At 41.5% G+C, this 16725-nt stretch overlaps 1 protein-coding gene across 4 annotated transcripts in view; it reads left to right on the top strand.

Annotated features, from left to right (window-relative positions):
* Positions 1-16725, top strand: part of LOC134541618 (somatostatin receptor type 5-like) — a 719278-nt gene that overhangs the window by 68488 nt on the left and 634065 nt on the right. The window lies entirely within an intron of this gene.

A 16725-nucleotide genomic window follows, 5' to 3' on the forward strand; every position in this document is an offset into this window, starting at 1 on the left:
GTAGTTGCGGCCTGTTGTCGGCTGGCGGGAGGTTTTTGCGTGTAAACACAATCGCCTCAGACTTGGTCGTGTTTACTTTTATGCGCCAGGCTGTACACCACTGTTCAACTTCAGTGAGCGCAGTCTGGAGCCTGGTAGTGGCCAGCTGTAGGTTATGAGATCTGCTATACAGTACAGTGTCGTCTGCATAGCAGCCTAGCTTGACTAGTCTATGTGCGGGGCGAGGCATGTCGCGTACATATATATTAAATAGTACTGGGCCTAGGATGCTGCCCTGCGGCACTCCGGCTTTAATTAATTTTAGGTCAGACGTTGCCCCTTCAGATGACACTCTAAAGGTTCTGCCTGCTAGGTAGGATGCAATGAGTTTAGTGTAGCAATCCGGGAAGTTTGCTTCATACATTTTATATATTAGCCCTGCATGAAAAACTCTATCAAAGGCCTTTTCTACATCGAGAAACGTAGCAACTACGTAGTCTTGGACGTTGAATGCGCTGGTTATCTCTTCGGTAAGACGGACCAGTTGATGGGTAGTCGAATGAGCACTGCGAAAGCCAAATTGCTCATTTGGCAGCAAGTTATGTTCGTGTATGTGTACTTTAAGTCTGTGTAAAATTATGCGCTCCGCAACTTTAGACACAGTACTTAATAGGCTTATTGGCCTGTAATTTTGGGGCAGTGTTTTGTCCTTGCCCGGCTTGTGGAAGACTATTACTTTTGCTTCCTTCCACTGGGAGGGAAAAATATTCAGTCTGAGCATTGCATTAATGCATTCAGCCAGATATTCAAAGGCTTCGTCTGGAAGCTGTTTGAGAACAACTGCTTGTATGCCGTCGTTCCCAGGGGCTTTTCGCGGCTTCATATTCTTGATAGCACGCTTAATTTCTTGGGCCTGGGTGGGGAGAGGCTCAGAGATAGTGGGCTGGTGCAGTTTAGCGCGGAGTTCGCGGTAAATTTGTGCAGTGAATGGCCTGTCACAAGGCTGCAAATTGGGCTGGAATGCTGTTTCTAAGGTGCTTGCGAAAGCTTGCGCCTTGTCCTGGGGAAGAAATGCGAGTCCATTATTTGTTTGGAGGGGTGGAATTTTATCAAATTTATTCAAAATTCGCTTAGTCATTGCCCAGGTACTCCCGTCCTGTACATTGAGCTTCGCGATTTTGGCTTCCCACTGGCTGCTACGCCACAACGAGAGTTCATCTGATATAGCAGTTTGAAGCTCGTTGATTCTGCGTTTAATAATGTGCGTGCGTCGCCGTGTGTATTCGCGGCGCAGTCTGTTCTTTTGCGATATCATATCGCAAATGTATGCTGGCAGCTCGTCATGCACTAACTTAACCTCCTTTTCTGGGATGCACTGGCTAATTCCGTCTTGAATTTTCGCGGTAAAAGTGGTTATAGCGTTTTCTAGATTATCACTATTATTTATTTCGTCGAGTTCTGAAAGATGTAATGACAAAAAATTTTTAAAGCTAACCCAATCTGCATTTTTGTAGTCCCTGACTTTACGAGGTGGGTTCGAGTCGACATTTGCGTCGTCAAAAATTAAGTGAACAGGGAAGTGGTCAGACGTTAAGTCGTGTACAACTTCGAGTTCGAATCCCGAGTTCACACGTTTATTAATAACGATGTCTAGAACATCTGGGAGAACCCCCACACGCCCAGTGTCGTGTGTGGGCTCCATGGGAGCATGAATTTGGTAGTTGTGATTTAATTGGTGGTTATAAAGAATTGTACCATTCTGTGTGGCTCGCCTGCTGTTCCACTCTCTATGTTTAGCATTTATGTCTCCTAGAGCGAGGAAGGTCGGGGCCGCCCCATACAGGGCGTCCAGATCAGCCACGCTCAGGGACCTACCTGGTCGCGCATACATAGAAATAATTTTTATGTTTTGCCTGTTAATAGTTAAGTTAATTGCTACTGCTTCGAGATTCTGAAAATCGGGGAGCTGCCATTCAGTGTTTTTTATGCTTTTATGGACAATAAGGGCTACTCCCCCTCCTCTTTGATTAACTCTGTCGCGCCTATAGATTGCATAATTTAGTATAGTAATTCTATCAGTCGGAATTAAGTGGGTTTCATTAATCGCAGCTATTTTTATTTTGTATTTTTCTAAGTGGTGAATTAATTCCGGTATTTTATTTTTAATGCCGCGTGCATTCCAGAATAGGAGGGACTTAAGACTATGGGCCGCGGTTGGTATGCAACACTGGGCCGGATTACGAGCTGCCATTGAGCTTGGCAGCCAGTGTCTGGACGAAGCCCATCATCGCATGGACTTTTTCTGTTAGGGAAACAGATGGGTCGCACCATATAACCATAAGCTGGCACATGGGGACGATTGTGGCCGCCAGATTTTCATCCGTGTTGAAAGTGCGCGACTGCTCGAGCACTTTCTGGAAGTCAGCCAGGCCCGGTTTCGAGGCTGGCTGCTGTTGGGGCGCGGGCGGTGCAGTTGGCAGCACTGGAGCTGCGTCTACCGCCATGCTCGTCTCAGGTGCCGGGGCTACCTGCGGCCGGGAGAGCGCGGTCGTGCGCCTCGCCGGGGCTGGCGCAGCCTTGGCTGCCACGAGCTTCTCCTGGGCAGGCTGCGGGGGCCTTTCCTGAGTGGGTCGCGGGGGTTTGCCTTGGCCATTTTTGTGGCCCGTCGGGTGTTTTTTGAACCCCTTCCGCTGCCAGGGGTTGTTCGCCAGCACTGGGTAGTCCAGCTCGTTGTAGCTGGGCTCGCAGTGCTGCTCCAGGGGCGCGAATCGGTTGCCACCTGCCTGCTGCAGGTAGTCGCCGAAGCTCTGGGGAGGAGGGTATCTCGGTGGACCCCAGGGGTTTTGCCTCGGGGGGCCAGAGAAGCCCGGAGGGGGCCGTGGCATCGGTTGCGGCTGGGGCTGCATTGCAGCGCGCCTGTTTTCGCGCAAGTCGCGGCGAGACTGTTGCTCGCGCTGCTTGCGTACCTGGGGCGGAAGGTGCCTGCGGGTCTCTTTTTTATAGACCTGGCAGCCCTTGTAGTTTGCGCAGTGTGCCTCCTTACAATGCGCGCACTTTTTGTGCTCCTGGTTGCCCCCATTGGGGCAGTCGGGAGCGCGGTGTGGCCCGCTGCACCACCGGCACACAGGGGCCGCGTGGCAGGCCTTGCCAACGTGGTTGTAGCGCTGGCAGACGCTACATTGGGAGGGGCCTGAGGGGCGACGGTAGTCGTCGACACGCACGAGCATGCCGGCGAACTCCTTGAGGCCGTAGATGCGCTCAGAGTCGCAGCTCTGAGGCACCTCTATCACTAGCGCATCGCACTTTTCGCGTCGCTGCCGGTTCTCCAGGAACCAGTGGTTCTGGACCGGCAGATTGAGTGAACTGAATTCCTCCTGGAGGAACTCAGATGGGGTGTGGCGGTGCACTCCGCGCAATACAAATTTCTTCGGCACTTCGTCCCGCTGAAGAAGGACGGAGTGCTGGGCGCCGATAGCCTGCAGTGCTTTGACTGCCCTGTGATAGTCGGGGACTGAGGCCACGTTGACCTGTATCTCGTCTCGGCCGCGGTTCTGGCAGGTGAATTTTTCCTGCACTGACTGTTTAAGGGCGGTGTACACCCTTGGGTACTGGTGCCCCTGGTCGAGGAAAACGAACAGGGGCTTGATTCGCGGCGCCCTCTTGGGGCTCTCGGTCGCGGTCGCGATTGGTTGCTGAGAGCGGGGGGTGGGGCCCGCCTCGTCGTCGCTGCTGCCCGCACCGGACACCTCCGTGTGCAGGCGCTTGTTGCGCTTACCAGTGGCAACACTCCAGCCACTGGATTGATCGGTGCTAGGCCCTGAGGGGGCCTCGCTTTCTGTCATCTCGACAGCGTCGCTCATGTCGTCGTGGTAGCCTACTCTCAGGTCCACCCACTGACCGTCCCCCGGGGCTAAGTTAGCCGGGTTCAGGCTAGGCTATAGGGGAGCTAGCTCCCCGGGTGTTGCCGAGTTGTTGGTTGCCAATAACTTACTTCACCGCAGCTCACTCTTACCGCCTGTGCGCATGTAGTACACAGGCACCTTTCAGTACACCGCTGGGTAGCACTAAGAAGTGCTAACCACAGCTTGGGCGTCGACGATCTATAAATTCACGGCGAGCAGCTCCGGGACACGTCCGTCCTCTACCGAAGCGCCATTTTTTTCTTGTGAAACGTTTATGACGTGAAACGGACGAATAATGGGTTGCGGACGGTGCAGAGAACTGGCGGGCCGCGGGCTCCACGTGGCTTAGTGCGGCTCAGGTTGAACCCCGCCATGCTGCAGGGATAGGCGGCTACCCGCCTGCGCCTGACTTGCTGGCATCTGGTAAGGGAGTATTTGGGCAGAGGGCAACACGACGGGGTTTAACCATATTGTTGTGCACCACGCCAAGGACTATATTCGCTAGAAAATGGTGTTTTTTTTAAAATACGTATTAGTTTAATTACTTGTGTGAATCAGTATTATTAATCAGTGTTATATGAGTATGGTTTTAGCTGCGTACCTAAATATTTATTTTCTGATGGTATAATGCTTTTCAAGTTTTAATTTGCCAGGGTTTTTATTTCTCACGAATTATTATTTGATTAAAAATATCAGACATCGTATTATAATTTTGAGGTCCTACGAACGTGTAAAAATGTTGTCTAACTAAGAATATGCTGGTTTAAACAATTTATAAGAAATCCCATGCATAGAATATTAATTGTTAAATTTTTTTTATTTTAGTCAAATTTCTAATTAGTAGAAAAAATAAGGATTCTTAAATAATTGAAAAAGAATTGAAAGCCGAGAAACCCCGCACTGCGTTATTTATCACTCTCTCTCTCTCCTTCTCTGCCGTGTGAAAATGCCAGCCATGTCTGATGACGCAGTGTCGATCTGCGACCATTGCTATGAACTGAACAAAGAGTCGGTTCACACTGAAGTTGCCAGTGATGTTCGTTGAGCGCTCACAACGCAATGGCGCAACAGTAAATGTGGTCGAACCGATGATAAAACCAGCTGAAGACCCGAGATTACGCCTGAACTCTGATGGAGCAAATGGCTACCACATGGCTACTACATTAAATGCTACCACATGGAGCTTGTTGCATGCACTCCACAACGCATCTGGATGTACGCCGACTAACATTTACGAGGTTTTCTGGGGGGCGAGTACAAGTTAAGTCGTGGGTGTAAATTTACACCACATAAATCACAAACACGTCAAAATTTCAAAATTCAAACAAATTAATGTCAAATAATATGTCTCAGACTTTCTATTTGGAGTCTCGTCGAAGTGTTTGATTTTACCGAGGTTTCGCTCTGCACTACAGCAAGCGTAATTGAGTTGATTTTGAAACTAATTCAAATGAAATTTCGTTGGTGATGAAAACCACCAACACACCAATCATTAAAGACAATTTACAGCATCGACATTTCATTAGACGCTTTTTCGATTCCCTGTCAGGCCAACCCAATTTTGGATTTTCCGTGGTTCCACAAAATAATTGTAGGAAAATGCTGCAATGATATAAAAGAGTATAACCAAATTTTAAAAAAATCAGGCTACAAAAGATTTTTAAAAAAATTTTGTGCTTAATAACTGATGAATTTGTCTAAATAAGTTTGTAAGTTAGGCTACTTGGATTAATAATTTATCTTTTTGTAAAACAGTTAAATAAGTATTTCAAAAAAGTTTCATTCAGACACAAATATCTCAAAATTATTTGAAGTGCATTATAAAAGTTGTAACATTCAAAAATTAATCATTTTTAGCCAATTTTATTATTTTCGAAACCGCTCAGATATTAATTTAAACTTTGTACTAGAAGCATTAATATAATTAATGGAATTTATTTAAAGTGCTAATATACGCAAATAACTAATTAAAAATATGTTTCAGTAGTCAAATTTATTAAATACAGAATAAATAGCTAAAATTATTGTAGAATTTTGTGGCCATTTTATTGGTTTTTTTTTTAGCTTACGAGTTCTGACAGCGTCAAAAAAGAAGTGTTCATCAACGTTTCGGTCACCACTGCAATCGTTATCTTCAGTCTGAGAGTCCGATACCGACAAGATGGCAGATTGAATGATAACCAAAAGTTCGGTGAACTACTCGCCTAAGACGCAGCTAGAACTCACAAGCCGAGCAAATCGAGTCCCACATTTTCTTCTGCTTGGAGGCAGACAGATTCACAAAGTACTAACTGGTGAGGATTAGCAAACCTAGAGGCCAAATAACTTTCTCTCTCTCGCTGTGTATCACTCTAAAGATTACGGATGTAAATGATTTCAGTGAAAATGTTCCCCTTTGATGCCGCCAGAACTCACGAGAAAGCTTGGAGGCAGGCAGGTAAGAACGATCCTGCTGGCCAAATATACTTTTCTCTCTCGTTGTGCGTGTAAAATCTCTCTGAAGATGGGGGGATGTAAAGCTAACCGAAACTTCAGCGAACTGTTCGCCCATGAGTGCAGCTGGAACCCGCGAGCCAAGCAAAACGTGCCGCACATTCCCTGCTGTCTGGAGACAGGCAGATGCACAAGGTAACTGGTGGGAGTTAACGATCCTGCCGACCAAGTATCTCTCTCTCTCTCTCTCTCTCTATGGGTGTGTGTGTGTGTCTCTCCAACTCTGCCGCGTGCAAAAAAAGAAAGAAAACTGAGCAACTCTCGAGCCGGCTGGAAACAAAGGACTGGCGGTATTTTTCACGGTGGCTGACTCTCGACGCGGGGGTGATAAGGGGATGAGGGATGCGACTACTGGTGTGCGCCTTCTCCCCGGACTAAGGCGCGTGACGTCATGTCGTATTAATCACGAGAATGCTTCCTTACCCCCCTTCCTTCTCCATCCAGAACCAGCTCCACACTGTTGAAATTGTTCACCTTAAATTTACGAAAAAAATTGGTTGTCTGTAAAGTCGGTTTACGGACGATAGTTTAACGTGACAACGTCATAAAAAACATTGATGAAATGATTGCATAGTTTTATGAATAAAATTGAATCATTTTTATTGAATTATCACTATTTAGTATGGATACAAAGAAGGAGTGAAATGAAATCTACAATTTAATTGATAAATTTTCTTTTATTTGCACTCATTAATTCAAATATGTTTATTAATTTAACGAAGAGATTATTTTAACTTAAACTTTTATACATGTTTGCTATTTAACTTCTTCCAATCTGTGTTTTTCTGTTAAGGATAGGATGATGATAGGAAAAGTAGGAAACGAATGGGAGTGTTTCAAGTTTAATGTGCCTCGAAAAAGTCAAACCGATGGTTGTTCCAATCGATTGGAAGATATATAGATGCGGCGCAAGCGTACAATGAGCGTAACGGCACAAAGCGCAACGGGACAATGTGCGCAACGGGACACTTTTTCGTGCGTGCAACCGGCTTTCATCGATTTATTAGACGTTGTCTCGTCAAAAAAAAAGCTGGTTACACATTATCCAGAGATCTTCGTAAGTTCACTGTTATCTCAGTGAATTTCCGGGTTCTTTATCTGAGCATGTATTCACAAGGATCATCTTGATGTATCAGCAAAACTTCAAAACTTGTAAAGACTACTTGCAAGAACGCTATATTGTATCTTCCCGTGTGCGTATTTACCCGGTTTACAACGAGAAACAGAGCTCTGAAGTTTAAGTACGGTGCAGTTCATGCGAATATCCTGTGTTCTGACATTTCGAAGAACTCTTCGTTTATTTTAGGACAATTATTCGTTGAAATGTCCGTAAATACACTGTCACTTCTAACAGTATATTGTGGCGTGTCTAACAGTGTTACGTGGGCGGTATGGTACCTCCAAACTGCCGGTCAACCTGCACAGAAACCTGCTCTTTTACAAAAGATTCCTTTGGAAACCAGTCCCCACGAAATAGTTGGTAAAACTACAAGGGAAATATTGTATTATTTATAAAACACGTGGATGTGCTTATTTAGGCATTTACATATTAACGTTTTTTTTTTTTTAGAAAATATTGATAATTTGGCGCATAATTTCTATAATTAAAATTAATTTACATTGAAGCACATATATTTTAAACCATAAATACGATTATCAAATATTCTAAAATTGGCCTTAATTTTGTTTTATCATACTTATTGTGTGCGCGGTTAATACTGGAAATGTTTACATTCACATGAAAACAACTGTTTCAATAAGTAATAGTGTTCGCAGTTATACTGGGTTTGAATTAATACCCGAACATTTATTCTTTGTGTTGTCTCAGTACAAATACTCTGTACGAACGGTTAATCGAAAACTACGATTGGCATTAAATTTTACTTTCATATTCATAATAAACATCACTACGGATTTTATTAGTAGAAAACACCTTTAATAAACAATTACTATGGTTATATAATGAATTTATTTGAAATCGCGTGTAACAACACAGAGGGTTCGAAAGTTTGGTTGCATTGTGATGCTTCCAATGCCTGGACATATTTTTAAAACTTTATACAGACTGTGTTTCACTGCGCAAAAACGACTACTTGCTTAGAAAAACATTGCAGTAGTATTCGCTGATATTTCCTGTAAGGCCCTTGAAATAATGCCAAATATGAATATCTTAAGAAAACTAGAAAGCTGCATGACGCCAAAGTATAGATAAAGTTGAGGAAAGATGGTGTCAGAAAGGACAAAGGAGATGTATTACGAAACCATGGACTGCATACGAAGTGACAAGAGGAAGATAGGAAAAGCAAGCGTCAACGAAAAATAGAAAAAAAAAATGTTTTACAAGGGAATATGAAAGTATTTGAATAACGCGAAACGTAGTGGTGGACTGTGAAAAGGGAATAAAAGAGTTACAAAATAAAATTTAGGATATAAAAGGCGTCCTTTAAAGCGAGGAGACTTACGATTTTGGGGTTTCCTATCACATTTTTGTATGGCCCGAAAATGTTTTGTTTTAATATTATTTTAATATAGGGCTGTAGTAAAAGAAACAAAACCTCGTGCATATATAGCATCAAGCGATAAAAGAACTTCGTAACTTACAGACATGTGACTGATTATCAAAAATGCACATGATATAAAATCCACCAACAGAAATTTAATATTAAAATATTTGAATGCCAAAATTCGTACGATATAAAAATTATAGTGCAACGCTAAAATGTTGGTTAAAAAATATATTTTATCATCGTTACAACAGGACTGTTTGTTGGTAGTTTGAAACACAATATTATTTCTAATTAAATACACACTAGTGAAATAGTTACTTGGATGGTAATATTAAATAATGACACAGAGGCAATATTTAATTGCGAGTTTCAATCGCTTTTAAGTACAAATGAATGTTTTCGATAGTAATAATATAAACACACGAATGAGTCTTTTCAAGGTTAAGCGAGATACGATTACGTTTAGTATAATACGTAGTTAAATAGCAAATAATTTGAAACATCATTGTTTTTAACGAAAATTATACCAGACATGTTTCAAGGGTCATGAGTTATTTTGTAATTTTCATGGTTTTAGAAGACTGGTAGCGATAAAGGTAACACAGTTGTCGCGTGATATGCCCAATCGATTCTACATGCGAATATTGAAATAAAACTTAAAAATATTTGTTTTAATATTCTTAAACATGAATTCGAGCTACTAACACATATATTTACCATACCAATATTTCCCATGCATTTGAAATTTTCTAAACAAGTCTCGTAGGGATGCAAATTTTTTATGGTTTGTTAAATTTTGTTTATTAATTCCAATGACAAGTTTATAAAAGTACCAAAACAATAGAGCGTAACAGGCAGTGTTTTCGTTGTCGCCTCTATTTGGATACGAGACGTCAGGAAATGATTTAATGACTTAGTGCATTTATAAATTTAATTTTAATTTTTCGACTTTAACATTCTGTCAAAGGCGAGGTTGTAAGATGCTAAAACCCAGATTACAAATTAGGGTTATTGTGAGAGGTATGATCTACGTCTTTGACAATAAACCAAGCAAACACCTGCAATGATTTAGAGGAGCAATTGAAAACTGAAATCAGGAAAACCTAACCGGGATAGAAACCCTAGTCCTCCTAAATGTGGGTTACCTTCATCTGTGATGCCTTATTCTTCAATAAGATTAAAATAGGTTGCATTTACTTATGCTGCTTCGGAAGCTCTATACAAAATATTAATTCCTACAAATTATTATGTAAATATTATTGCTTTTAACCTTTACATTGCAGGTATGCTACCCTAATGTAATGCAGTTGTGGACGAAACACTAGAAAATTACTACAATTTTGTTACAAAGTGTTTGCTAAATTTTACATGAAGCATATAATATTCCTGCAAATACATTAAAGGCTGTTATAGCTAGAATATTACAACCGCGTTGCAAAATAATCTGACCGAATTTTTTTAAGTGAAAATAGTTCTTCACAAATATTAAATATCAAAATATTAGGTTTCACTTAGTATAATTTTTTTTTAAAAAATGTGCACATGATATCGAATTACCTTTATTTTTAATAACACTATTATTTCACTAACAATTGTGGTTGATATGCAAGTGGCAAGAAAAAGTTTATATATTCAAGACATATGTTACAGAATTTTCTTGCCAATCATCGGAAATCCATCTGTTCCAAAAGTTTCCTGAAAGATAAGTTAATAGGTATTCACAACCCGTTAAGCGCAATTAAACTAGCTATTAAATATTTCTCGTTATTTAATATTATAAAATATTTTATTAAATTACATAAAAGATATACTACCCAAATGTAATGCAGTTGTAGACGGAACACTATAATATTACTACAATTTTGCAAAACGTTGTTTACTAAATTCTGTGTAAAACATATAACATTCTTGCAAAGAATATATAGTATTTTCAAGATATTGAGATATTAAGGCTCTAAGTTTGATGTATTTTGGACGCGTTAGTAAAATATTTAACTGTTTATTCATTCCAGCTTACTATAAACTCGTTTTCCAAGTTTTTACAGCTCATTTGCGCATAAAAATTATCTCGTTTTGCTAAATTTTGGTAATGTTTGTTCACAAAACAATTAGAATTATAAAAAATATATATATATATAATCAACATTGCGGATGATGTCAAACCAATGACTAGGGACAGGAAAAATTAGCGGGTTCAATGACCTCCAGGATGAACTCCATAGTTCTACGTACACTCGGTCAAATGCCACCCACTCATTGGCTGCTGTCTTGTGAAGGCGTCCCAACGTAGCAGCCTGTGATTCGATAAAAGCTTTGGTCGGGTGTTTCTCATTGGCCCAGAGTCATCCAGGTGAGTTGTGAGCCAACAGCAGAGGCAGCACTGAGGTATAACTATTTTGTATTTTAGCCTTTCGCGAAATGGATTCGCGAATTTTTCCTGTCTCTACCAATGACGTCTTTGCAAGCAGAAACGACGGTACGTCCAACGTCTGGAGCATTAAAGGAAGAGAATTTAAATGATTACTTTCGTGGAGGGAGAGTCGAGACAGAGCACAGGGTCGTTCCCTTTTGTGCCGGCGCTCCGCGGCTGTGCGCGCGAGCAGATAATAGGACGTCCTTCGGGAGGCGAAGAAAGGACGAGAGTCCTCGACAGGAGGGGGTCAGCGGGACAAGAGACGCCCCGCGCGATAGGCGCGTCGTTCGCAGGCGACAGCCGCCGGACCAACCAAAGAGAGGCAAGCTGTCCTGGTCGAGACAGCCTTGTAATGCGGCGTTTTTTCCGACAAGCCAACCGGCGACGAGGCTTGAGCAATGGCCCGTCACACCAAGAGCAAAACTACACCGTATTTTTTTTTGTAAATGGAACAAAAATATTCATGTAATAAAAAAATATTGTAAATTTGTACGTTTATATGGGATACAACTGTATTACTATAAAATCGTGTTATGAGAAATGCTAGGTTCCGATTCTTACCCGGGCATTATGTTAATTGTTAACCGTTCCCTGAATAGCTTTCCAATATTACCTGCGCACATTAGACAGCATAATAAAACAATATAAAGTCATATTATTGAAATTTCGAATATCATCCACATGTTTTTTTTTAAATTATGCTTTAATAAAAGATAAATTACAATTTAAAAAAAAAACAATATGTGCCAATTTTCGTAGGAAATAGTCAGTATTATCTCGAGAAACCTTTTCCATATATGTAATAATAACAATAGCCATGAGTTTTACAAAGGCACAATATATTTTTGTGGCATTACAAACTATTTCTCGGCAACTGGTTTCCAAAGGAATCTTTTTTGAAAGTACAGAAATAATTTTCTGTGTATGTTTTTTAAGGAGAGAGTTTGTTTTTCTGTCTGTTTTCAGCTCGTGTGACTCGGATACTGAAAGCCGTGAAATGGGGGGGGGGGGGGGGTGGTTCAGCCAGGCGGTGTTCGTTTGCACCTCGAACAGAAACAGATAACAGATTACTTCAAAATCATTCTTAGTTTTTTTATTTAAAATTTCTTAAGCGATTTTTGACCAAGATTTCCCGATGATCCCCATGGCAACGACCGTACATTGCGAATGATGCTCTCGACTCTGGGAGCTGCTACTGTGTCGTCAAAGTCTCTAGAACAGACTACAGTTTCCAGGGATGAAAGCCACAATCTCAACACGATCAGTTCCGAACTTTACGAAAGTAAACGGTTATGTTTTGTTAGGTCCGGTCAGTGTTAATACATTAAAATTAATTTTTTTTTCCGGGAGGGTAGTTATAGTTAGGTTAGGTTATCGTAATTGGAATCAAATGTTTGTTTAGTCTCTGTTATTTAAAATACTCTATGACCGTAAAATATATTAATCCTTTCAATTTGGTAATTTTTCATGAACGATCATTGAACTTCATAGAGCATACCTGTGAACTGTAGGCTTCCCATTCCTCATTCACTTTCGTATCTTAATCCAGTATTAGTGTTATTATTATCTTTGACATCATGCTTACAAAGTATTGCTTTTTAAATAAATAAGTATTTGAAAGCCTGTAAAAAACGGTAGAGTCCAAGATGGCGTCTTTGTGTCTATGTTATTTCTGAAGGTTGTTTTTTTTTCATTAGTCGATTTAGTTGTTTTATCGAGGCGTGGAAGTGGCGTACCATCCAGGAGGGGCATGTATGTATAAAGAATGAGCAGTGTGACAGTGTTCTGTCTGTCGACTGCCAACGAAACGCAGGTGTATCACTAGTGACTAATAAACTGCTAAATAAACTGAAAATGTAAAGGTGAAAAATTAAAAAAAAAAATGTGCACTCTTTTTCCTGCCGTTTTATGGTGAACTATTTGGTTTTACGAGGTCGAGTCTCGCCGAAGTGGTAGACTGTACCGAAGTTTCGCTCTGCACTTCAGCAGACATCATCAGTGAAGATTGAGAAACAAACTCCTTAAATCAGTTGATTTCTTAACCATGAAAATTCTTGCTGCATTATGAAGCGAAATGTTGGTACAGTGTACAAATTCGACGCGGATTAACTCCGAAAGCCAAGAAAGTGCATGAAAAAAAATACATTATTCAACATTTATAATTTTTAAATTTAACTTTAAAATTCATAATATATGAAAGTTAAAATTTTGCTGAAAAAAATTCTCAGTTGTACGATTTATTTTGGCAGTCAAGATTTATTTTTACTTATGCGACTGGCACTCATTGTTTAGTTGTTTGCTTCTCCTGCATGCATTGAATTAGTTTTCTCCATCTCAATGGATTCTGAGTGGACCAAATCATTTATTCTTTTGTTTAACCAATGTTTTTGAAAACTACGGCAGCAGCATATTATCATTTCGCAGAGTTGCAGTTTTCAAAATTAAGAATATATATTTTTATTAATAAGGAATTTTCATGAGAAGTGCGTGTTTACATCGAGCCCCCAGTTGGCATAATGTATGTAGCAATATAAAAATTCATCTTAACCAAAATGTTATGTACCTCGTATACTATTTAACAAGCACGTACGTTATGTATGAAATTTATACACTTATGTAAAAATGTTACGTACGTTATATATCATATATTATTCATACATATATCAGTGGCGGTTCTATAGAAGGAGCTTCGAAACAAAACAAACACTGGAGGGATATAAAAATATTTACTCCAGGCTGAACCAAATCTTTTAAATCAGTTTTTTTTTTCAATTTATTGATACTCCACGTGTTCATATTTTTGAAATTAAATACCGTATTATTGTAAAACCATAGTTTTGATAATACTTTTGAAGAAGTCAGAAATGCGTTAAAATAGAGGCTACTTTTCACCCACAATATCAGACTCAATTAACTGAGAGTTTTTTCTTTTTCATATAACCTTAAACCCGTGAGACGGTACGCTCTTGACGCGGCAAAAGCAGTAGAGTGCAGTATGTTTCCGCTGGTCTTGGCTGCTGATGTCTTAGTGCACCCGCAGGTTTCGTTCTCGCTTCCGTCTGGTGGACGTACATCCCTAGGATTTCCGGGATCGCATGTCCATTATTCCATAAGGTCAATCTTTTTCTTATCTAATGTAATGGTTTTGAAAATGCTTCCTTTCTTTTAACGACAGACCCCCCCGAGAAGTCTGGTCGGAGTCGCCCTTGAAAGTATCAGACAAGTTCTGCTAACGTATGGCAGGAATGACCGGGCCATATCCAGCCGTAGTGTAGACTTTCTTCGGTCCGTTTCCCAGGATGGACAATCTTGGAGGTGGTGGAGAGCACCAGGAGGAAAATCACCGGCTCACTTCCAACAAAGAGAAATGCGTGTGGTTCCAGCCAGTAGTCTAACCCGTGTCGCACTGTTGAAGATCTCCTCCGAGTATTTGCAAACAATACTGCTTACAAATTATGTAACTCTCCCGACTTTCCACAGACCGTCACAGAGTTCAATCTGCGAGTGCCTATCGCGCAGGGGCTCATTTGCAGCTCACCTTTCGCCCGTTACACAACGACCCGCAAACGGTGACGGATCACGTAAACGGAGGCGTATCTCATGGAACAGAGTTTCAACAATGGCACGCATACGGGTACGGACCCGTACGGATTATATCGTCAATGCTCATCCCTTCCCTTTACGTTGCTCCGTGCGACCAATAGAAGCAGAGGTACTTGCTTCGGTCGGATTCATCATGTGTTTTTAAGTTCTAAATACGTTCAAAATTATTTCAACTACGAGAACATCTAGTTTTATTTTATTACTTGGGCGTTTATTTTTTATTATGTATGTAAATTCAGCCAATTTTATGATCTCGGGCATAATTATTTTTATGTGTAATCATCTTAGCTCTTGGTATACGGCATTTGGTAGAAGTAATTTCGTAAAAATAGAACGGAAATGAAAAAAAAAAAAATAATAGTACTGCGTCTGCGCAGAAGTCTTGGAATCCTCGAAAATATGGTGGACTCACGTATGGCAACATAAACCCGTATATCGTCATTTTGGTAAATATTAGAGTACATACCAAACGTATTGGTGGGCCAAATGAAACTTTATGATAGTAAAAATTTCCTGGATTATAATTGGTAAACTATAATAGTTATAATAAAAAGTAATCCCAATTTTTAAATTATCTTAATATAACAGGCTTTACAATGATAACAGTATATACATTATTCTTATTGTTTACCAAAGGTTTTGGTAGCATGGTGCCAAGGGCTTCGTAAGCCCATCAATCTACCTTTTTTCGAGTTTTGCAAACACAAATATACAGTGGCTGAATTTATATATACATTTGGGTACTAGTAACTAGACCGAATGTCATTTGACCGATATTTCGGAGAAACTATTTTCGGTCTAGTGCCTTTCGGACTAGTACCTTTCGGTATAGTGCCTGTATGGTCGAGTGTATTTCGGTCTAGTGCCTTTCGGACTAGTACCTTTCGGTATAGTGCCTTTATGGTTGAGTGTATTTCGGTCTAGTGCCTTTCGGACTAGTACCTTTCGGTATAGTGCCTTTATGGTTGAGTGTATTTCGGTCTAGTGCCTTTCGGACTAGTACCTTTCGGTATAGTGCCTGTATGGTCCAGTGTCTTTCGGTCTAGTGCCTTTCAGCTAAATGACTTATGGTCTAGTGATTGTCGACCTACTACCGCGTCCCCATTTTTTTGCCGAATTCCCTCCGGAAAAAATTAAAATAAAACCAATTACCGGCAGCGACTCTCCGGTGCCACGCTGCGGCTGTGAGGAACGGCCTGCGGTTGCGCGGCTGTCAGGCGGCGACAGAGGCTCGCGCACACTTGGCGACCCGCCCGACACCAAGAGGCAGGAGCTCACCGAGTGGCGGCGAGGACGCAGCCAACTGCTGATTGGGGGAACCGCCACTTAGCTTCCAGCGATGCCCTGCGATGCTCGCTGGGTGGTGTCGCCTGTTGTAGGCGCGAGTGTGGCAGACCGGGGCGGGCGCCAGCAGGGCTGAGGACACAGCCAACTGTGAGGCAGGGGGCCGTGCTGCCTATGCTATTGGCTCACAACTCACCTGGATGACTCTGGGCCAATGGGAAACACCCGACCAAAGCTTTATCGAATCACAGGCTGCTACGTTGGGACGCCTCACAAGACAGCAACCAATGAGTGGGTGGCATTTGATCGAGTGTACGTAGAACTATGGAGTTCATCCTGGAGGTCATTGTACCTGCGAAGTTTTCCTGTCTTTACCTATTGTCATAGCTGAAGCTCTAACACCTTACCCGATCCGCGTACACGGCGTATTCCGTATCCACGCCCGCGGGGACCCAGGTCGGCAGGGCTGACGCTGAGAGGGCTGGGTTAACAAAACAAAAGAAAAAGGGGGAGCAATCCCTTGAAGGAACTTCACTTGTAGGTG

The sequence above is a fragment of the Bacillus rossius genome, assembly GCF_032445375.1.
Source record: "Bacillus rossius redtenbacheri isolate Brsri chromosome 4 unlocalized genomic scaffold, Brsri_v3 Brsri_v3_scf4_1, whole genome shotgun sequence".
In the NCBI taxonomy this organism is placed as follows: domain Eukaryota; kingdom Metazoa; phylum Arthropoda; class Insecta; order Phasmatodea; family Bacillidae; genus Bacillus; species Bacillus rossius.